At 35.2% G+C, this 25,139-nt stretch overlaps 1 protein-coding gene across 4 annotated transcripts in view; it reads left to right on the forward strand.

Annotated features, from left to right (window-relative positions):
* LAMA2 (laminin subunit alpha 2) overlaps positions 1–25,139 on the forward strand; it is a 340,056-nt gene that overhangs the window by 143,207 nt on the left and 171,710 nt on the right. The gene's annotated exons all lie outside the window — the stretch shown is intronic.

The raw sequence follows: 25,139 nt of genomic DNA on the forward strand, positions 1-25,139 counted from the left end.
TTTTTTCTAGAGAGTAGAGTTGAAGACTGAATGAGTCTTAAATGCAAAGAAAGCTTAACAGCTTTCCATTTTCTCTAACCCTGATTATGCTAAAACTTATCAGAAATGCTAACACTGATGTATTTGAGCACGTTTTCCTCTGTAGTCTCTTCAGGCTAGTCAACCTCTTATTTATTTCTTTCTTCCTGTTGGCTGAAAATCAGCATGACAGAAGGTAAGTGAGCACATTGAAACTAAATAACATCATTCCGAGGAATTGGGCATCCTGTTCATGGCCTATAAATTGTTAAAGAGAGTCAGGCTCACTTAGCTGGGCAAGAGGGAGTTTCTTCTGTGATATTTCATGTCTGGTGAACTTACCCTGAAATGTGAACTGATACTTTTCCTTACAGAATTCCATCTTGCTTCTAGTCAGTGAGCAAAATAATGGTAGGAATATGCAGACATTATTTGAATGTGAAAGATATTTTTTCAGTGTAATTTGGAGGTCCTTTGTGGTTACTGTCAGATATCACTGTATGAATGAAGCAATTTGCCTTAATAACTGAACCATATAAATTTTTGATACTACAATAACAGTGAAAGCACTCAAATTACCACACTACATCTTAACTGTCATGTTGCATCAAGTAAACTATAGTTGTAATGACATGCCTGGGCCAGATGATTTATTCTATGGAAAGGGAAATGGAAATAGAATATTGAGAGTCCTTATTTGTAAATTCAATAAAACATTTCTCTAAATAGCTGAAACTGAATAAAATAAAATAGCTGAATCTAGATAAAAACATCCTTTCTTGAGAATAACTGCTAGCTGTAGAATAATTGGTATTTCAAAGCTTGCAAACTCTTTAAGAATTTTTGTCTCAAAAAACATAAAAATAATTTAGGAAATTTTTTATCCAGATGTACAGTTCTCTTGTAATATATAAATCTTGTTTCACAGAAAACTGCTTCTCCTCTAATTGCTAAAATTATTGCTCTTAAATAATATTCCCCAAAATAAATTTGAACAAAGAGAGGTAGTTACCATCCTGCATTTCCAAGTTTTCAAATACAGCTCAAAAAACATATATAAAATAATTCTTTTGTTATGAAGTTGGCATGCCCTGTGTGTGCCTCCACAGTGTTGATTGACATATGTGTGCTATGTGATTGTTCTACATCCATTTCCAACTGCCTCTTTGGAAGGAAAAAAAACAGTATAAATAGGATGCCCCTGTGTAGCCTTCGGCTTTTTCTTTTTCATCTAAATATGGGTGATACTAGGCTATGTGATACTGGTCTTTGTGTCTTGAAGGAGACATTCTGAATAACAAGAGGCTGTAGATGGTACACGATTCTTGTTTGTGTCAGAGTGGGACAAATACATGGGCAAATTAATTTAACATTACCATGCCCTTTAGTCTTCTAAATATATGTGCTGCTACCAGAACTTACACTTCCTTTTTATAAATTCAGGTAATTTTTTAAAAACCTGTATAATATGTCTTTGAACGGAGAAATTTAACAATATTTTTGATGCAGAATACGTTTGGGAGTAATCTGGAGGAATTTAATTTCTAGAAATAAAATACCTAGTGGATAATTTGAGAGAACAGATTTAAAATGGGTACTATTAAGGTTTTAGTAGGTATCATAAAGCAGTTTATGTTCTTGCCTGCCTACCTTCTCATAGCCTACTGAACTAAGGATTGCAGCAATCATGAGGACTTGTGCTGTGTTAGACATTCTAGAATCTAAAAAATTGCATTATTATAGAAACTCTAATTACATTTTAGGTATTTGAAAACCTCATTTTCTTTCAGTTAACAGTTTCTTAAATTGTTTTGACAATGGATCTATAGTTTCTTTTAAACATGTGTGCATGCTAAAATGTTTTATTAATTTGTCTGAAACTGTTATGAGTTATAGTATGATAACATTTGATCAGAGCACTGAAAATAAAGTATGAAATAAAATAAAAATTAGATATACAACTCAGCAGGACAATGTGAAACGCTTATTTCTTTAAAATCAATGCAGAAGGGTTAGGTGTGTGCAGTATTTTGGAAGTCTAACATTATGTATACACTCTGCATCTTTGATGCCTCCTCAAAAAGCAATTTGATAATTTGTATGATGAGTAGAAGCTTCTTATAATTAGACAAAAGCAAACATGATATTCAACACATTCAAACATATGACACCTTTTCCCACCCCTCCATGACACAAACATGAGAGGTGGATGACACCACTTGAAATTCCGTGAAGAAACTTCCATCTTTGGGTACATGCTTTATTTTTTTTCTGCAGCTGCAAGTTTTATCTTCCTTTCTCTGCCAAAGGCAAGCTGTAATGTGAAGGTGGAGATTTACCTTGCCTTTTTCAGATAATTAGAGCACTGCCTTTGGTCAGCAGTTGCAGGTTAAACTCCTTAGATGGAGTTTGTCTTAGAATCCAAATCTCCGGACATTGTTAAGTCTCAACCTGCAGCACGTAATACATCCCCTCCCACTCTTCCGTCTGCCTTTTGAGCAGACACTAATGCTGCCATTACTCAAACTGCAAACAGCATGATGGAAACCCTAAACCACTTTTTCTCCAGACCACTATATGCATACTGACAGACTTGGATTGAGATGTTTCTTGAATCCAACTGTTTTACAGGAATCATTTAAATTAGTTGTACAGCATGATTCCGTTCATTGTAAGTAGAGGTTAATGTTAGCTGATCCTTCATGAAGTCAGACCATGTTCTGAATTAAGCAGAAGATGTTTAAATCTTAAGCTTTGTTATCTCTTGGAAAAGATCTTGCAGATCCTGTTTGTCAACTCCATAGACTTAAAGCAGCCATATGATAGATATTGTTTTCTCTGACTTCTAGTTAAAACTTTCAGCTGCTGTCTTGGTTTTATGTAGAGTCTGTGCATACAGAAGACAAAGGGGCCTTTTTGACCCTGTCCCTTCATTTATTTTCCTGTTATTTTATAATTAGCTATTTGCTAATAACCTATTTGCTGACCTCACTAAGTCATTGTTTCTTTGAATCCAGAAATGAAGACACTGTAATAAGCCTGTAGTCAATTCACACAAATTTTAAAAATCTGTCAGCCTTTTAAAAGTACTTCACTTGTGGAAAATGAGATTGGGATAGAATGAGCAGTTTGTTTTGTGAAATATTATCTATTACAGACTGCCTAGAATACCTCATAGGATTAAAAATTAAATTATAAAATAATCATAAACTAGGTCCTCGTAGCTTTTATGTTTATTTCCTTCCATTTGTTTTCATTTCTTAGGCAATTCTGATACAAAAGGCAGAATAATGCAAGCAAATTGCAGTCTATGGCTCCCGGGGGGAAGGGATGGATTTGAGACCCAAAACATAAAGAAGCGTAAATAATACAATAATCAGCTGGAACTGAAATGCTGGGATCAATTGTCCTGAATTATGAATGCATCTAAGCCCAGAAAGCTTCATCTAGTATTGTCATGGTTTCACATCTCAAGATTTTCTTGTTCACAGGACATGATGCAGTTAAAAAGACTCACAACTCCTTTACTTTTAGTGCCAGACTCAAAAAGGAAAGCAATCGAATATAATACTTTTTGGTATAAATAGATGAAATACAAGCTAAATTGTAGTTGCAAGCTACTATTTTTACCATCAGTTGGTTTTGAAATTATTTGGCCAAATGAAAGTAATCTAGCCTAGAGAATTCCAACACTCAGCTGTGTCAAATTCAGCCAACAGACTGATTTTTTTAAGCATGTGTCTGTATTGCTTTTATTTCCAGGGAAGCAAAGTATTGCAGCATGGATGGGCTGGTGGGATCTCCATTTGTGCACCTTTGTATGAAAACCCATTATTTCAGGCTCTGTGGAGAGTTTAGGCCATCAGTAGAAGATTTTGTTCCGTAATGAATATGGGTTGTCCAAATTTAAGCAGGTCACCCTTTAGTGCATGAAGTATCTGCTCACTGTGTGATGGTAAGGCCAGTATTTCATGATGAATTTGCCTTTTTTTATACCCTCTGCACATGAAAGTGTCAGCACCCGATTTGAATGCGTAGCAAATCACATCTTCAAGCTTGCAACAGTAAATTGGGAACAGAGTAGGGAATAAGGTGATCCTCAAGTATAAGGCATAGCACAACAAAACCAATTTTGTAGGGACATTTAATGATTCTTAATATACTGTAAGTATGAGTAGGATGAAATAGTTGGGTTATATGCAAGTTATCCATATCTATAAAAGAAACAGTAATAGGCATCAGCAATATGTAATATGCAAGAAATGTCCTTCAACACCCCTGAATATTCAGAATTGCTGCAAATTTCAGGTTTTTTTAAATAGTCAACAGCCAACTTGTGGCTGAAAATTAAAGTGATTCAGTTAAACCTAAATTAAAAATAAATTTTGCAAATGCAGCTACTTCAGTATCTTTTGTCTTTCATATTGGAATGCATTCTTCTAAGAAAAAGGTGGTTTAGTTTATTGATATTTTTTGTTTTATAATAAGTAACAGTAAACTGATCTAAATAATGCTGTTTTATTTTAAATCACAGTCTGGACTGACCTGACCAAAACCAAGTCACCATGGTAATCAGACTCAGTCAACAGTATGAAGTTGTCTTCAATTTATACAAATGTGCCATTTATTTTATTAGCACTTATTTCAATATAACTTCTAAAAATTGAGGTAATAGGCAGAGTCACATATGGAAAAGATGAGACAAACAGAGCATACATGCAAGGGAAGAGCAAAACATTTTAAGGATTTGAACCACACATGATGCTGTCTTTAATTTTACTTAATTTGTATTTCATTATTTGGTTTAGATTCTTTATTTTTCATGAAATATTTTTTAATGAAATGGACAGGGGTAGGTCTCTGCATTCTTTCACAGCTGTGGCTTGCCAAATTGAGCTTGATCCCCAGTAAAAAGTGCAACAGTATTAGTAGTGTTCTACTTGGGGCTCAGCTACCCATGACTGTAAAGAACCACCAAGAGATAAGTAAATTTTGCACACTTTGTTCCTCGTTAATGCTTTTAATGATGCTTGGGTAGCCTGTTGGGACGGTTCAAGTGCAGCCATTATTGTGATTACAAGGAAGCTAAGGATGCCCAGTAGACTGTTACAGCCTCTTCACGCCTTGGAAATGGGTTGAAACAGGGCTCAGACACTGCCTAGCTGAGAGCACTGACTGCAGTATTTCATGTATTCCATGTTACATTTAATTTCTTAGTGCTAAAATCATCTTACACTACCCTAGATAAAAGAGAAAATTTACTGTTGGTGAAATTATTTCATAAATCTCGAGTGTCCTTTGTGTTACCTGCTTACCCGAGTCTGCCTTGAAGGCAAGAGTTTCAATCAATAGAGGCAGTTGAAAAATGGAGAAACAAGCAGAAAAGAAAGCAGTTTCACAAAAGAAGGGAAGTGAATGCTGGAGAGAGAACACTGAGGGGTGATAGGAAATAATAAAGAAGGAAGTAAATTGGGGGAATATGCTTTCCAGCTTGCAAAGTCTTACTCTCTGATTTCTTTGATCCCAAATACTAAAATAATGAAGGCTTTGAAGAAGCAGAAGAAAAAAAAAAAAAGGCTTTGACTTGGGAAGAATTTATATATCTGGAGTTTGTACTGCAGGCTTATCACCATGCAAAGATATATGGTGATCATGATTCCCAAGCTAGAGATAGCTAATTTGAATAGTGGTTACTTAACCACTGCAAAGGAAAACTGAAATTTATGAAAGGGAGGATACATAGTGATTTTGCTCTTATATTTCATTCCTCTTATATACATTCCTCTGCATGCTAAATACTTCATCAGCAAATAAGTGTTTGGTTTGAAAACTATATTTAGAGTTCCTTGCTCATCAGAGGGTACCTGTAAGTAAAGTGTTTAATCAAGTTTTACTCAGATTAATCAGAGAGAATTTGTAGTCCAAACATCTAGTTCATATTGGGTTACGCAGGACGTGATGAAGGAATTTATGCCCATCACCAAAAGGGTATACTTGAGAACTTCTGAAAATTCTCAAAATATTGAGAGCCATAAAGATTAGTTAGTTTTATGTTTAGTTTCCAGATTTCCCTTTATGAATAAATATACTGCAATTTCTGTTTGATTTACCTGCCCCCCATAATTTACTTCAAATTTAAATGATTTACAAAATCTTGAAATAGAATGTAATTGAAATTGTTGAGTTTATATAACGCATTAGTAACACTGCATGATGCCACTGAGCTTTAGTTTTGTAATTCTGTGCTGTTCCATTTTGCTTTCCATATCAAAAAGGCAGTATGCAGCGGGGCAGAAAAATACCGAGAATTTCTGATGGCGCACAAGGGAAGCAGCCTTTAGCACAAACCATTTGTTGTATTTTCAATCTGTGCTATATTGTTTTTGACATTTGACATGCTCAGTCGGATCTGACAATCTCAAGATTGTCCTTACATTCAGCTTCTCTACAAGATGGATAAATTCTGTTGTTTCCATTTTACATATAGGAATTAGTCTTGCTATTCTATGTCTGCCATTAGAAACTAAGTTTTGGTGCCTAAATTGGATTGACACACTACCTGTGTCATTGAGAAGTTTTAAAACCAAACAGGTATAGCACCAGTGCCCAAATCCAAGTGCTAATCACCCGTATACCCTTGCAATTAGGAAGTTTGTGTGTGTGGGTTTATAGGACCCATATTTTATTGTGTGGGTGTTATGGGAATTTTTAATCAATTCACAGATCTGGGAGACCTAATCCAACTAACTTGATAAACAACATTTTACATCTATTGTCATTAACAAAATGGTTGTGTGTTTGTAAAACAAAATATTGGCGGGAGTTGCTGATTTTTAAAACACAAAACAGTGCTACTAACAAGAGTACAGAAGATGTAAAGGTGGTATAAATGGTTGAAAATCATACCAATTCAATTAAGACATAATTAGTGAAAGAAAACCCAAACTGATATTCAAAGTGTACACAAATTAATGCTTTTTAAATTTATTTTATGTTAGTTTATGGGAAGCAATAATCATTATGGCTGTGATAAACAGCCAAGGAATTGAATAATGAAATGGTAACCAGAACTGACATGTAAGTAGCACAGCAGTGATCAGAAGCTTGAATTATTTGCTTAGTTTTAACTTGTGTTTTCAGAGTCATCATTCTAAGCATATTAATAATGAGTATCATGCTTTGATCTAATACCTGAACAGAGTATGAAGCATCCTTTAAATCCTGTAGATCCTGTGTCTCGTGTACACTATCCCATGTCTCATCTACCCTGACTACTCTGAATGGACTCATACTGCTTTGTGAAATCTCTAGAAAGCAAAATGAGTTCTATTACTTAGCATTCCTAGTAAATTTGCATACTGTAAAAAGATCTTTAATAGAAGAGAATGATGGCAGAAGAGATTTTATTTTTCCAGAGAGAGACCCTAGCTTTATACAATATATTTCTATAGAAAGTAGGATTTTAAATATTCTGTAAGTTTTTAGAAGTGTGGATTACCATAACTGTAGAATGAATTTGTATTTGTCTTCTTGCATCCAAGATACAAAAGGGCTAAGACCTCAATATTTGGCATATGGAAGTGATAATTGTGTGCTAGATCCCTAAGCTGAACTGCAATGAATTATTTAATGAATGGTTTGTTGGATGATGGAATCCTACCTGCAAAGCAGTGCTGGTCTCCTAGAGGCACATCCAGAGCTAACTGAGATGAGCCAATTAGGCTGACTGTCTCTTCAATGTGTTGTAACCTATCAATGGTAATAGCTTATTGTGATGATAAATGAACCCATCTCTCAAACTGAAGCCTGAGTACACACTTCAGCAGTTTCCCTGAATCATAGGGCAATTACCTATCAACTTCAGATTGACAGGAGTGGCAGCAGCAAGAGCAGATGGCATGCATGAGTAGAGACAGATGATTGTTTCACCCAAATGAATGGATTTGGACTTATTTTTGGCGAGGTTGTTTTGTGTTTTTGTGGGTTTTTTCATGAGCCTGTCTTAACGTACCATATTTTGCTAGAATGTTTCTGACAAAACATGCAGTACCGCCCCTGTCTCCTGAGATGGCTGGATGAATTTGTGATTGGTATCTACATACCTTTTCAGTTCACAGGCACTCTCTGTTGTGATACAAGTTAATCCTTTTTTTTTTCTGATTGCAGAGAGTGATGTGTGTTTGGCCCTCTTAGCTCTATCACTTTGTTTTCCAGAGCTAACTTCCTCAGAAAAATGGGCAAGATAGAAGAACTGTAACATTTTCAATATTTTTCATTATTTTATTACAAGGTTTTGAAGCTGTAAGTATCAAATATCATTAAACACTTGACACTTCGGATCAATTTCTGGGCTAGTTTAATTCATTTTAGAGACAGGAAAATTTTTCACAGTGAAGGCAGTCATTTTAACAACTTTCTGTGTCAGTTTTCTTCTAGGCTTTTTTTGTTATGTTGAGGATTTCAAGTGTGTTTTATTAATTAAAAATAACAGTGCCAGAGATACATCCCTTCAGTTTAACATCTTAAAAGATTATTTTGGTTATGACTCAGTTTTTAAAATGAAATTCAAGAGAAATGGCTCTATATATTCCTGAACCACATCTCACTTATCTGTAAGATCACTCTGGCGTGCTCTGAAGGTGTGACCTGGAGTGAAGAGTCCTCTAAACAAAATATTTTAGTCTGTGCAATTAGCCGGTCAATGCAACAGTCCTCTCCATGGCTATGCATCTCTTCCTACCAGAATGTTTCCTGGCACGTGTCCTGGTGAGCTCTCACTGCAGCACATCCTTGACCATGCAGTTATTAAGACAAAACTTCACACAATTCTAAGTTTGCTTTGCCGTGAGTTAGGTAGATTGTTTGCAGAAATATTAATGGATATAAATACAGTGAATAGTAATCCATAGTTTTCCATCAATATTGTATCTTCTGTGCTCCAGAAAAACCACAACACAGTATTTCATTTACTTTGAAGTTATTTGAAGCTTAGATGATCAAAGTCTGTCATATTAGAGAAGAACTTTTTCTTCTTACATATTTTAAATTAAATGCAACAATACAGAGCTGTACACATATCTAGTAATTGTAAATGTTTGCCAAGTTAAAAAACAAATTTAGAAAAAAAACAGATGGAAAAGTTTCAAAAGTGAAATGAAGAAGGAAATAATAGATCAGTATTTTGTTCTTATTAGGTATGGAAAGATTTCCTAGCTTAATAAACCTAATCAGTCCAAAGTCATAAAACTGGTGGACCGAAGCCACATTTTTAACTTAGAAAGTAGATTTGTAACAACAGATGCCTTTAAAGATAATCAAATAAATAGATGCATTGTTTGGTCAGCTGTGTCTTATTACTTAAATGTGCGAGCTAATTCTGTTTAGTCTGCTGTGATGAAAAGTTCTTTTTGAGAAAGAACTTTCTACAGTTTTTTTGCAGAATTTCAGCTTCAGTGCTATGAGGCCCAGTGAATTTTTCCTTTCTTTCGTAGGTGATGTATTAGCTCAGATAGGTAGATGCACAAAATCCAGTTTTTTCACTGTTCTGTGTCTTTTGTTTTATATTAAATAGGTGGTAAGTATACCTATACATTTTAATAAAAATCGCTTTATACATGCATCTCATCTGTTGAACAAAAATATGAATGAGTAACACAAAGGATGAAAGAGAATAAAAACTGCCACATGAGATTAAAAATTACAGAAAATTAAATAGAGGAATGATCCGGGCAACTTTTTTCAAAAAGCTCTCTGGCTTTTATGTTAGAGCTAGCTGACAATGGTTCATTAAAAAAACTTCTTTGGATTTTTTCACTCAACATTCTCGAATTTTATATTAGAAACATCACAGAGAGATACTCTGTTTCTAAATTTGGAAAGTGTGATCCTCTTTGGCGTTAATGGAGTTGGCTGAGTAACTGCAGTGTGCCTTTGAGAGAAGTGTCACTGCAATTTTCTTTGTTTCTGAAAAGACACTTGAAGTAGTGGAAAAATCCTAACATTTGGTAACAAATTGGAGTTGTTTATCCTGGAGAAAAAGCTCAAGGGGACCTTACTACACTCTATAACTACCTTAAAGGAGAATATAAACAGGTGGCCATGGGTCTTTTCTCTCAGGTAACACATGACAGGACAAGAGAAAAGAGCATCAAGTTGTGCCAGAGGTGTAGATTAGATATTTGGAAATATTTCTTCACTGAAAGAGTGGTCTAGCATTGGAACAAACTGCCCAGGGAAGCAGTGGAATCACCATCCTTGGAAATGTTTAAAAATGTGTAGATAGGGTGATTAGAGACATGGTTAGTGGTGGATCTGGCAGCATTACATTGATAAATTATATCAATCAAGAGGGCTTTTCGAATCTTAATAGTTCCAGGATAACTCAGAATCTCTTATCCTACTATAAGTATGACCAAAGAGATAATTCTGTCAGTAAATGACGAGACTCATTACCAGGCCTTCCCAGTGCTGTATAAAACAAAACATGGTTTTTCTTGCAATAGTCAAGGAAAATAAATGATAGCAGAAAAGATTTAGGATAGGCAAAACAGCTCTCCAAATCTCAGAGTATCTCTTGACTGTCCCTGCACTGTCTCAGTTTTGAATCAAATAGAAATGCGTTCACCATTCAGGGGTGGCCTCGTCAATCTGTGAAACCTGTTTGAAAATGTGTGACCCAACACAGTTCTTAATTCAATTTACTGAGTTATGAATCTAATGTTTTCCTGAAAGTTACAGGCAAAATTGAAATTACATAAGAAAAAAGCTTCCCAACTTTCAATGCAAGATTCTGTGGTGGAAAAGAAAAGTTACGAGGTTCTTTATTAAAAATAATGAAAGCAGCAGCTTTTCACCAAATTTATATATGTTTATAAATATTATTTCTGACTACAGTGAGCTTTCAGTCTACCATTTATATACTTGGCTGTCTATGAGAGCATTATTCTAGGCAAATATGAATAACTTAGATTGAGCTACTTTTCCTGTAAATCATTATTTAGATTCTTTGTCTATTTTGTTTCCCAGTACTGTGAAGGTTTCTTTTAATATAGTTGTTTCTGAGAAGTAAGATAATTTTGGGCAATTATCTGTAGATATATTGTACAGAGGAGTAACGTTAGTCTGATCATTATGTTCCAAAATGTAATGCACCTTTGACTTTCTCTTGAGATTTTTACATGATAGCTCTCTCAGGCTGTCTTTTGGTATTTTGTATGGCTAAATGCTGCATTTAGAAAATGGTTGTTCTATAGATCTATGAAATATTTCATGACAAGCAGCTAAAGTAAAAACTTATAGTGATCCATAAGAAAGTATTCCTTTGTTTTCTTCAAAAGATTCCTGATGTTTTTAACCAAGAAAATCTAATTTAAATTCTTATGTAGGTTTCCTGTATGTATTTTGCATGTTTTATTTTTGATTTCCATTTAAAATTTGCTAATTTACATCCATTTATGCATTAAAGAAATTTAGAACATGTTGTGATATTCTGCGCTGCCACACAGCAGAAGACAGTATTTTTCAAATACAGAAATTTGGGCCAGTTTGAATCATTTGAATTGAAGATGACAGATTATTTCCTTCGTAACATTATGAAATTTTTCTTATGTTTGGAGAGAAAGCCTTAGTCTAAAGAGATTTTGATCTGACCTATTGAAGTCCTTCTGACATTTCCACAACATGAGTTTAGTTTCATATTCAAATATGAAAGTCTTCAGAGAGCTGAAAACCCACACTCTCATTCACTTTTTAGCAATCTGAAATTGTTCTGCAATACTCAGAACAGCAGCAGAAATAACTGCAAAGTGGCTACAGTCAACCATGTCTTTGAAAATGATGTCCCAGGGTTTCTTGCCTGTTAACAGCATGCTGCTTTCTAACAAGGGAAAGCCCAGTTTTCATAAATACTAGGGCACATATGCTATTGCTGCAGCATTTCATAAAGCACTGAAAATACTGGGTATTTATGGAAATGTCTTCACTGTGCTTGAAGAATGTGTTGAATTTAAGCTTACAATTCAGGATTTATTTTGCTCTATGCAGGTAGTGACTACCACTTTAAAATAAGTGGATGTTAATTAATGCTCGAATGCAACAGATATTATATTGGATAATGTGGACACAAATTCACCTTATTAATGAAAAGATCCATCATAATGAGTATATTGCTGTCCTGCTGAATTATGATGGAGTTCTTATGGAAGGATAAATGACATCCATTTTAAAACCTAATGGGTATCATTATGGTCAGTGTTAAAACAATGAATACCAAATGAATGAGTAATAGGAGGGACACTAAAACTAAATTTTATTCATTAACTCAGTCGGTAAAAATGTGTAATCAGTACTACAGATTTATGTGCACATCCTAGTTAACTGTGCACATCCTTTGGGCAATCTGGGACCCTCAGGAAAATTTGACCAGAGTGGCAAAAGTGTTCTTAACCACTTCACTAGAAATACATATATATGGTTCATGTAAAATGCTGCAAGTAGGAAAAAAGAAAAGAAGCCTGAATACTGCCCAAAAGGCCATAAATAGTTTCTTTTCTTCTGTGTACCAAGAATCTGAAATAGAAATCCCAGCAGAATGGCAATAGCAATTAAACAAACATTTTTTAATTTGTGCGCTTTATTTTCTTTACTGTGTGAACAGAGATGGGAATCCTCAGTGACTTGAGCTACCCTGATGAGTACATCTGCTTGGGGTACCATGCAGCATCCCATCAGGAGCCAGCATAAAACCACCCTATCAGGCAGGTAGCTCCTGCTACAAGTACATGCCATGTTCATTGATCTCAAACTTGTCCAGGTTCTTACACTTGGCCATAGGGCTGCTTTGGAATTGTAAGCTCTATGAGGGCTTTTAGTAGCTTCTCTTTATTAATTAATAAGTTAACTTATTTATTTTTCTCCTTGTTAGTTTTTGTGTCAGCTCACCACAGGGAAATTCAAATTGCTGCAAGCTTTAGAGACAATTATGTTGTCAAAAAGTGGTCTAAAAATATCACATGAGCCCACTGAGTTCTTTGTTCTTAGGGAGGGAAAAGAGGAAAAGGTGGAATTCAGAAGGGGATTCTAACTAGGAGGAGTGTAAATCCATGCTTACATGTGATCTAATTCTCATGTGGCCAACTAGCAAGAAAATAGAGAGTAGTTTTAAGTATGTGTCATTTCTGTGGGCATTTTTTTATATCTTAAGATCGCAAAGGCAAAAATTCTCCCATTGGATCTCAATCTGTATTGGGTATACTTACACACAGTTGTTATTTTATTACAGATCTTTGATCTGGATCTGTATTAGGTATTCTGTGAATCAATACAAAGTATTCTGCAGTGACTCTGAAGAACTTTCACCTGCAATAATGAAAGAAGTGGAAGCACAATTTGCAATAAACCATTAAAGTGCAAACAGGATTCACTCTGCAGATCTGAAGAAGAGTTTGTCCTGAGAGAGGGAAGATCACAGATTCAGGTTTAGAGCAAGGTCTGCCAAGTAGGTTTTTTTTTTCCTCAGAGAAAACAGAGAGATACATGTTAATACATTACCTTCAGAGTATGTAGCTATTACATTTGTAAGTCACCAAAACAAAGGTTTATACTTCTCAGCTCTTTACATAGAATCATAAACCATTAGTATATTTCTTAGGAAAAGACAAAGTTTGAGGATGTAAGAGTATCTAAACTGCACCAGAGGAAAGTCCAACCAGTCCAGCAGCTTCTTTTTAGTCACAATGGCCAGTAAGTGCCGAGGGAAGAGTGTAAGCTGGTAGGGATATAGTGATAGTTCATCACATACTTTCCTACCCTCAAGCATATAGCCTGGGTACCTCTGAACTCATGGAGGTGTCTTTGGTTTTAGTGGTCTTTATTAATCCTAAATGCACATTAAAATTTTTATCACATGATAAATAAATAAAGGAAGGTTTTGTTTGAGACACCAAGTCTGGTTCTGTGGCAGCCCACTCTGTGTCCTGCCCTTTACCATTTTTATTTGATTTTGAGAGGTCCCTAAAAAAATGGTTTGTATGGGAAAATTTAGGAAAATCAAAATTTACACTGGTAATTTGGATAAGTGGCCTGGAGAGAAAATTATCTGTACTTCATAAAAGAACTGCAGGCACAAACTATTGTTTTCTTCTCGTCTGTCAGTCTATGCTGTAAATTCCTGTCTATTGCATTTGACACTCATCAGAAAGAGGGAAGATATTTTGTGATTATATCACAGGAAAATCCTTTTAAATGTCTGTTTTTCAAGGATGATTTATTTCTGTCTTCACATTATAATCTGCTAATTGTTTAAAACAATTATGTTTTTATGACTAGAATCTGTATGTCCTTCATATTAACACTTTAAGAATTTTTAAACATATTTTTGATTCAGGTTAATATGAAAATAAATGGACAACATATTGTTATCAATCTTCTAATTTATGTGATTACATCACACACTCCATTTTTGTACTGGAGTATATCAAAAGCAGTGAGCCTTGGAAAGGGATCTGAGCCAGTACTAAAATAGCTAAATAGGGTTGAAGAAGGGGAAGCAATAAATCAGATCAAGTAGAATCATAGGAGGATACAGAAAAAATAATTAGCGTAACTACTTTTCAAGGCATATTCTGGTTTCTCTTGAGTGCGTCCGTGCAAGAAAAATAGTGGTACAAAAAATGCCTTTCCCAGCTTATGGTGTCTCAGTTTTATTGCAGGAATGAGGTCAGTACTTCATTCTATATGGTAGAAAATTATATGTGATCATGCCCTCACCCTTTTTAGTCACCAGCTCCTCAGCTGTGGTAGAGCTGGTGACCAATACTGACCATACTCCTTTAAAAATGCACCAATTAATGATATTTGCATACTCTCAACATAAGTTATGAGTCAGAGAAGATGTACTTCATTTTCTAATGTCTTGTCCTAAAGTTTAAACATCTTTCTCTGGGCCGTCAGAATGACAGTGCTTGTCCTCAAAGTGGAATTGTGATTTTTGTTCTAAACTGCATACTGGTTCAGTAGCAGGTCTGCATTGGTGTTGTCTTGTGTATTCCTGTAGACACCACAAGTTGCAGATGGCCAGTTTTTGGTTGCTGAACACAGTTCCACTGAGCAACTGGCGCTGCTTCTTGTAATGCAGGATCCAGCATATAAATGTCTAACAATTAATGTAATTTTTAAATGTTGTTAGTTGTATCTTGTTTCACATGTCTGTTAAGTTGCTGATTAAACCTTTTAGGTATTAAAACACCAAGGACTTGAAAACGAACCCCTTCATAGCAGAAATTACTGCTAGAGCACTTTGACTAGAAATAAAGTCTTTACAAAAATGCTCAAAGGGTATTGTGGAGTTTCAGAAAAAAAAAAGGTATGATTTTGTGAGGCAAGTAAGCAAATAATTGTGCAAAAATACATGACACAGGTACCACAGCAAATAACTCACTTCAGAGTTCCTCCTCCTTCCCAAATGTGCACTGCATTAGATTAGAGCTATAAAAACAATCTGACCTGAGAAATTCTCATTCTGTAGGGACTCAGGATTAGGTCCTACTGCAGCAGTCAATTCACTTAATAACTCCTCATGTCTGAAGTTACATTATCCACTTTTCCGTCTTTTATGGGGTCTGGCTAAGCTAGATCAATATCCTGAGGAAATGTGGCTTTCTATTTTAGGATGACATTTTCATACTTGGCAGGATATTATCTTCATCAACATGTGTACAATATGGTACTAATTTATGTGTTTCTTAGTTTGGTGAAAGTCTTGCACGGTGTATTAGGACTTACAACTATTGCTTCAGACAATTTTAAATGCTCTTAAATTATAATATACTTTCTCATTTTACTGTAAAATGATACTCTATTCAGTCAAGAGCTATAACTAAACTGAAATGAGGGTCTAAGCACTTAATAATAATAATTTTCATGAACTCCTCATTCTAGTAGGCTGAAACCGAGGTAATAAAATGGTGCTTGGGCCAAAACTCCACATACAAAGTTCTTTATTCAGGCATATGATGGCACTTGGATTGAATGAGTTTTAGATACACAGATGACTAAAAATGAAAACAAAAGTTTGCAAAGTAGTTTTTGAGCAACACTGTCAGAATTGTTGTTCACATGGGTACTTTAAGGACATGTCTGTTTATTTATCTAGGTTTTGCTCTGTTCTCTTGTTTTGAGGCCACTGGTATTGCCATATTATTGAAACACCATCCTGTTGAATTAAGAGAAACTATTAAAGAGTACTCAAGTAGTGTGCAGTTTTGGATGCCACAATATAAGGGGGATGTAAATCTACTAGAAAGTGTCTAGAGGAGAGCAGTGAAGGTGGTGAAGGGCTTTGAGGGGAAGAGAGATGAAGAGCAGCTGAGGTCACTCAGTTTGGTCAGTCTGGAGAAGAGGAGACTGAGCAAAGTCCTCATTGCAGTCTACATACTTCTAGGTGAGTGTGCAAAAACTTTGAACCACATTAATTGTTTGGCAGGATGAGAGTCACTAGAGAAAACTGTTGTAAACAATTTAAACAGTTGTGGTTTTCTGGCTCACCATGCACTTTATGAAATCAACTTCCTAAATGGGAAATGCAGAAATCTTGCCAAATAGTTAGGTCTGGTGTGTTAAGTTCACAAGGCAATTTTGATGATTCCTTGTGTAGCCAGAGGAGAGGCAAGTTCCCACAGAGGACAATTCATAGCATTAACTTATGCTCTACATGAATTTAGGGATACCCTCTGCTTCTGCACTGACAGTGGAGGAACTCTGGTAATATCATCCCTAAAGTGAAATAAGTATATAACATTAGATACATAAATAGGTATATAACATTAGGGGCTAGTGTCCCTGCAGTTCCCAGTTTAACCTGAAAATATTCAGCTTAGAAAAACTCTTTAAAATGCTGACAAAAGCTTGATAAAAGGGACCAAATCCTGCCCCATTCATGAGAAGTACTTTAGGCTGTAATTTATGTTGGAAATCTCTTTAACAGTCGGCACTGGACAGTTTACTGTGCAGTTAAACTTTTTTTAGTTTTACAATACAAAGGAAGCTTAAACACAGGAAATCTCATTGTCCCTCTGGTATTAGATTTATGATAGAGGCCTGTACAGACAAGTTAGATATCCTGCAATAACTCCCAGATCTCCAGTCAGGGAGACAGCTCGCAAAAATAATAGCTTGTCATTTTTCTCAATTACAAATGAAACTGAGATACAGTGTCCTGTGTGTAACATAACTATAAGGAAACTACAGTCAATATAATTTGTAAATAAGGGTTTAGACATGGCAGAAATGTTTATGTGTAAGTAATTAAAATGCTTGATGTGGCAGGTTATAAAACATCAGCTTTCCAAACTATAATCTTTAAGTCAAAACGCATCATTTATATACCTTGTTAGAATCAGCTCATGATTGCAAAGGTCACTGCTCCATGCAGTCATGGCTGCACATTGTTCCAGTGGATAATATAATTACTATTAAGAAATATTTGTATATATTAGCTTTCTGCATAAGATGAAGTAATTGGAAACCTCTCAGCAGCACATGACCAGTCAGTTATTTGTAGATCCTCAGCAGACCAAAGCAGTGTTTATTAAATACTTGCCTTAGCTCTGCTGCTACCAGCAGGGTGTTTTAAATGTTCTGAGACAACTTTTAATAATCTAGGTCAGGTATTAATTACTGAATTGCCAGCCTCTCTAATTCAGACTGCTTCTAGTCCTTCCACCCTGAATATAAAAAAAATCCAGTGCAATAATTCACTAACTTTTGTACAATTTTGCACTAACTTGATGCTGGTACGTCAATTAAAAAAATCTCATGAAAGCATTTGTGTAATAGACAAAAGTGATATAGAGAGTCAGCATATCCAAATAAGGAGATAATTAAGTGAGTTGAGAAGTAGTTTTAATTGAATGGAAATACATGAGAAGAACCCTGAGTAAAAAACAAGGTCATCCTGTGCCTAGACAGATTTCCAGGAAAGCAGTTACTTCTGTGGGATTTAATTTAAATTAAATGTGCTGAAAGCTGCATAAATATTTGTGCCACCCAGAAGAGTGTGGTTGTGATAGCAGTTCATGTCCTGATGCATAGTCAATGCCTTCATACCCTCCTTTGAACTTTAGCATAAACTCTGCAGTGTCCTGGGGGCCTGCCCTTACCAAGCAGGAACTCCTGTTTTCTCATAAAACAGCAAATGAAAAAGCACTGTGGAGACACCTGTGATTTAAGGTAAGAAGCCAACTAGCAGTCAGTTGTAGACCCAGTTAAATTATCTAGCTCAAATATTTATTCTTCACCTTGATGTTCTCATAGTTGCTTCTTTCCTACTGCAGCTAGATTTTTAATCTGAAAAAGGGTAGTCGTAATTAGCACTGCAAATAATTCATGTGCATTCATTTTAAGGGTGAGAAGATATAACTATGAATGGAGAGCAGTGATTCTGGCAATATGGAAATCATTCTCAAGTGTGTCTGGGTGGATAATCCATCTTTCATAAAAAGTCTCCCATTAAAAGGTCTGGGAGAAGAGTATTGGGAATTTATTGGAATCAACTCATGATAAAAACTTTTTTTTGTCTAGTTAAAATGGAAAACTGAAGGATTTCATTACAGATCAGAGGTTTCATTTGACCTGGAGTAGATATTTTTGCCTGGCAGGTATTTATTAAAATAAAGAGAATTAACAGTGCATCTGTGGACCACTAGTAAATTCTGTTTTGTCAGTTTAGACTCTGAAATACTTTTTAGATTAAACTGTCAGGCAAACTTCTTCAGATTTTGTGAATACTTTCAGAACAAACAAAAAAGCATTTCAAAAGTGAATTTGCTTCATTATTAAAAGGTAAGAAGACTCCTCAGCTCAACTTAACTCTTATTCTAAGCAGTTTTGTGGTATCAGTGTGCCATTCTTTATATGTTCATTTTTCTTCCTTCTTTTGAGGAATAATGGAGGCCATAGAGAATATTTTTGAAAGCCTCTTCTATTCATCTAGTTATATTGGTATCTTTTTCCTCTTTTTTTTTTTTTTTTTTTTTTTTTTTTTCATTCTCATGAACTGAAGTTAGAAGCTCTTTGCTATTGCAGAGGATGCTAAACTCTTCAAGGTCAGAACAGTAAAAATAGAACCCTTTTTCTAGGTCTTACGTACTCAGTTGGACTCCTTTCTTTCCATATAAGGCTAAGCTAAATAAAATACATAGGTAACAATTAAATTTAAAACATTTTCATGTAAATTTTTGGTTGGATTTAGGGATTGAAAACAAGATTATCTCCAAAGGTTCCTCCCAAATTCAACAATTTTATAATTCTGTATTAGTTACAAACCCACAAGCAGTTAAGTACTAGTAATTACTTTAAACTTACAGAAATTAAATTTCTTTGCAACTTACTTTATATCGCAGAGATCCAGTTGACTACTTGGAAATCACTGTAATGTAAACTATTGTGTTACACTTTTGTTTTTTAATCTCAGACATTGCTATTACTCTCTGGTGAAATACAGTGCTGTGACCTTTCCCAGAGATTAAGGATCATACTACAAATCTTAAATGCCTTTAATGAGTGCCTGTGTTCACAGTAGTTAAATGAGACTAGATAGACCCACAGGGTCTAAAATACAGTGAGAAACATTATCTACCATATCTGGCATATGGACTTAATGTAAGTCTAGTTTTTCTTTAAAGACTTGTGGCTTGACACACTACAAGTTAGGAGTTCTTTAAGTTGCAGAACTGTTAATTTACTCTTCATTAATCAATTCAACCAGTATCTAAATAAATTGAGCTTAATGTAGCTTGTTAGATGTAAAATAATGTATTAATATGAATAAACTATTTTAAGAATTTGAATGAGCTGCAAGTTAAAGTCTTTGAAAAGCTTTTTGTGGTGTATTATATTTAGACCTTTTCTAATTATATTTTTTTGTGGTACATCTGTGAAGTGCTAGCCAACCTTAGACACCATAACATCAATTCAGGTTATTGAAATCTAGCCCCCTGTATTGACTTCAGTGAGACTTTAGATATCTTGGAGTTTAAATGAATTGTATTCCTTGCCTTCAGGTATTCATAAAAATACTGAATGTTTTCCGCAAACTGTAACTAAAAATATCACTGAGACATTTTCTTCTGTTTCTCGTAGGCATATCGTGATGTTTGCACACTTTACATAATAATCTCAACTGTTTCAGAATGAAAATGAGGTGGTGTGGTGGGTTAACTGTGGTTAAGAGCCAGACTCCCAACAAGATGCTCAATCTCTCCCTCTTCTCAGCAGGGCAGGAGGAGAAAATAGGATAAGGAAGCTCATGCATAGAGGTTAAGACAGGGAGATTGCTTACCAATCACTGCCATTGGCAAAACAGACTCGTCTTGAAGAAAATGAATTTAATTTATTGCCTATTAATATAATGAGAAATAAAGAAAAACACTTTTAAAATACTTTTCCTTTCCTAGGCTCAACTTTAGTCCTTCACTTCTGACTCCTCTATCACTACCTGAGTGCATGAGAGAAAGTAGAGGGTGTGGTCACATAACAGTGCCACTCTGCCACTCCTCTCTCACACTTTTCCCCTGCTCTGGCATGTTATTCAGGAAGAATTCTCTCTAGTTTGGGCTCTGCATGGGCTGCAGTTCAGTTGTCAGGAGAACCTGTTCAGAACCTGGGTTTTTCATGGGCTGCAGGAATATTCGCTGTGCCATGAAGCACCTCCTCCTTTTCTGATCTAAGTGTTCTCTCTGATGTTTCTCATTGTTTTTGTTCCCTCCTCCTCTGTTCATTCCATTTTTTCCCCTTTCTTACATGTTTCTGAAGAAGCATCACCAGCTTGGTTGATGGGCTGTGGTGGGTTGGCTGCAGAGCCAGCTGGACCATGCTGTGCCTTGCTCATGAGAGACCCTGACCACTTTCCAGAGGGGTCATTCTTGCAATCCACCTATTACCAAAATCTCACCACTTATACCCAATAGCCTAAAATACACTGTATTACAGAAAACATTGAAGAATTAAAAATAAAATCAACAGTTAGGCGGAAAATCTTTTAGGTTTTGGCACAATAATACTAAAGTAACTGATATTACCTTTGATGCCATTTATCCTGAAGTATATTTAAAGGAAACTATATACAGGAAATAATTTGGGATTTCAGTTTCTCCGCAGAAGGATCTGAAAAGTGTGACTAACTGAGGCTTAGTCAGGCTGCAGTCCATATAAACTAGAAGTTTTATGAGGACCACTTACTAGTGTCTCGAATGCTAAAGGAATCTGTGGATCTTAAATTTTTATTACCAACTAAATGCAAGATTTATAAGAACCTTTTACCATTTACAATTTCGGTATTTCTTGAAAGATATACTAAGACCAACCCAGCTCGCTTCTACATACTGCAAACGACAGGCCCTGATGTGTCTCTCTGATCACTATTGTTTGTACAGAAGGCTTGTGCACCTGAAGTTACACTTCACTATGAAAAAGCATTTGAAAACAACCCAATTCTTAACTTAAGCTAAAATATTTTAGAATCATGTTGAGAATGCACTCGGAATGCCATGCACGTTGCACAGGACTGCAAAATTTTACAATCTTCCTAAATATGCATAATTTCTTTCTTTTTCCTATTAATGACTTGTTTAATGGTGTACAAGAAGGTGCACAGTTTCAGGCACAAAATTCATTGCCAGGGCAGGAAAGTGACACAGACATGAGACAGGCTGATGTGTGAGTACACAGGTTGAGTGTTACATATGCCACATAAGGGCTACATGCTTTTTTTAAGTTTGTTTCCCAAGCACAGCACACTTACATTTTAGAAGTAAAACCTGATGGCCTGTATGGATTTGGACAGGCTTAATATGTACCAATACATTCTCTGCTGAGAGAGACACTGACACTCTATTCTTCGTTTTACCTAATATAAGAATTTTAATGTTTTGGTGTGGACCTTAGCTACCTGCTTTCTGCTTGACATTCGGAAATTTATTAATAAAATATATTGACTATGGAATTCTTAGTAGACCTAAGTGGATACCACAGTGGATTCACTGTAAAAAGTAGTGAAAAGAGACTTGTTTCAAATGTTAAATAATGGTAATTCTTGCTCATTGACCTTGGACATTCATTCACTCCCCAGAGACTGTTCGCTATCTTTAGCTCTTCAGAAGTGAGGTATCAACACCTTAGTTGGCACTTGGTACAGCAGGAAAAGACAGATGCCCTGTTAACAGAAATTTTCAGAAATCAATTAAGTTCACAGAGCTACAGCAGCTTCTATCAGCAGGAGATCAGTTCTGTAACAGCTATGAGAAAATGAGAGCAGCTGCAGTTAGGCTGAGGAAAGGTCTGTGCCTCTCCAGCTGTGGCCAATGCCACATGCATATGGATTAGTGTGAGAATGCAGGCACACATCTATGCTGTCCTGCCCACCAACCCAGTACACTGCAATGTGCACTCATTTCCTGAGCTAGAGAATGTCTCTGTTACAGTCGAGGCAAGAGAATGAAATGTTGAATGGATTAGAAAATAGACAGTTTTAAATAAAAAGTGATTTACTTATATAATTAAACCATCATTGGTAGTTAATGCAAAAGATTGTGAAACAATAACAAATGGGCTAATATAGCTAGGGTGAGGGTGGGAAGAGACAGATGAAAAACCAGAATTCATACATTAGTGAAGGACATGATGACAGTGGAGGACTGAAAGATAGTGTTGGATCTAATCTCTGTCCATTCCAAATTTCAAACAATCGTAGATCTAAGAAATTTTGCAACAGTGGAGAGGCTAATTTTTCATATGACCAATTGCAATAGAGTCTTAAACACACTGCTGAGTCAAAGCAATGACTTGCAACCTGTAGAGAGATGCTATGGTAAAAAACCCCACTCCCTGATTGTGTGTGATTAACATGATACATGAGCATTATTTAAATATAGATTAGCATTTTTAAATGAGTTTATGATGTGTTTTTGCTGTGTCTGGAAACTTGCATTACTTTGTGTAGGTCAAAGTCTTCATTTAAGACACATTTTAAAGAGCACTAATTTAAGGTCAACATTTTAAATAATTTTTTTTCTCCTAAAACTGTTGTGAAGTGATAGCTTTTTTATTCATATTTTATCTTAGAGCTATAAAGTTAATCGGTGCTTCATACTACACCATTTGCATTAAATCTAAGGCAGCATGAAACCCTGCTAAATATTAAAGAGTTTGAGATGGAAGCAGAAAATTTAAACAGTTAGTCAAAACTTGGTTTATTAGGACTTAGCAGCCCAGCTTATGTTAGAAATGGGAAGAAAATATACATTGCCAACAGAAACAAGGAAGGAAGGAACACATTCAATTAAAGGAAATTTATGCAGGTATATAAATCACATTAATTGCACTCAGAAGACCTTGCATTTATCTATTATATATTAACTACTTGCAGGGGTTGATACTTTCTTAGCTTTATAGCTTTTTGTTACACAAGAATTCAAAAGACATTTCAGGGAAGTTAAAAGATGGTATCCTTGATAAAATATAAAATTAATTTGAGGTTTTCCAACCTCTGTTGAAATTCAGAATAACTTTTGGAACGCCATTGAAACCAAGTGAGTAATGAATAACAAAATCCTAGATTCTATTAGATTCAAGATTCATATGCTGCTAATAATGTTTAAAGATCCTAGAACACATGATGAAATTCTGAGATTTTATTGCTTAAGGTTGTAAAATTGCAATTATTTTTCAAACAATTTCTTGCAACACCAAAACTCAACATGATGTTCTCATTCTTCTGGTCTTTGGTGCACATAGATAATGTCATTCTGCATTCTCAAAGGATAAAAATAAAGAAACATGAATAAATCAGTTGCAAGAAACTGAACTTATGTTGAGAGAAATAGATTACCAGCTTAAACTGATTGTCAGTGTTTTTTGTAAATAATATTTCATTATTTGAGTATTGTAACTATTTCACTTTATATATGTTTATCCTGACATTAGAGTAAGGAGTAGCTTCTTATTTAGAAAATTGACATATGAGAATTTTTGCTGCAATCAAGTGGGATATTTCCTGAGAGATTCTGAAGCACCTGGAATGAGGGTTTGTGTATGTTCTCCATTTAGGCTATTTAAAATAGTGTGCTTGCTATATAAAAAAACACATACATTTGCCTGCACACACATAAACAGACTTCTTCTTCTCTCAAGGTGAAACTGTTGGTCTGCCAAATCTTGTTCAGCATCGTATATCTAAACTTTTCTCTCTACAAAAGACACTGTTGCAATTCCAACTTATTATAAAGTCTCTTTGGCCATCATAAAAGGATATTGATGTGTCCAGGGCACTATTAACAGCTGGAGATAGCCCAAAATAGAGTAAGACTTCTCTCTTTTGAGAGTAAGAAAAGAAAAACAAGAAGAATGGAGTTTGTTTAATGACAAATGGATATGAATAAAATTATAGGGACACAAACATATGTTTTATGCTATCTAAAAGGCAGTAGCTCTGTGAAGGATAGATATGATGCTGGTTTAATGGCTGGACTCAATCTTTTAGGTTGAGTCAAGAAAAAGACTGCAGTCCATCACTAAACTTTTGGTTTTCAATTAGCGGTCTGTTGAAAAATCAGTGTCCCCATCCTTTAACTTGGTTGCTCTTTGATGATCTCTGTGTAGATTTTTTTTTTTCCTTGTAACTATGCCAATGGCCTTTTTCTGCATCCTAATGATTTTTCAGTGCTGAAAATAAGAACTGAATTTTATTCAGAGAACTATCTGAAAGATAATGGATCTATCCTTCCATCTTTCATACTCAGAAAGAATGAAGTTTGAAATAAATCTTTTTAAGAAAGGGCGCTGCCATTCATCAAAGGTGAGTAGTATTCACTCCTGTAATAACAACCAGATATAACATACACAGTGCCTATGTCCTGTAAGGTAAGGAAAGTCTCCATTGAATTGAAAAGTGTCAGTATTTGAAGGGAAAGCAACAAAAAAGAGGGGATCTCTTTTAGCTAGTAAGGTCAAGCATCCTCTGGAAAGGTACAAAATACAGTTAGATGAGTTAGGTGACTAACATGGACATGAAGAATTTTTCAGTAAAAATAGTTTTGGGGTTTTTCCACATTATTTTATTATTATCTGTA

Source organism: Passer domesticus, chromosome 3 (assembly GCF_036417665.1).
Source record: "Passer domesticus isolate bPasDom1 chromosome 3, bPasDom1.hap1, whole genome shotgun sequence".
NCBI classification, from domain to species: Eukaryota; Metazoa; Chordata; class Aves; order Passeriformes; family Passeridae; genus Passer; species Passer domesticus.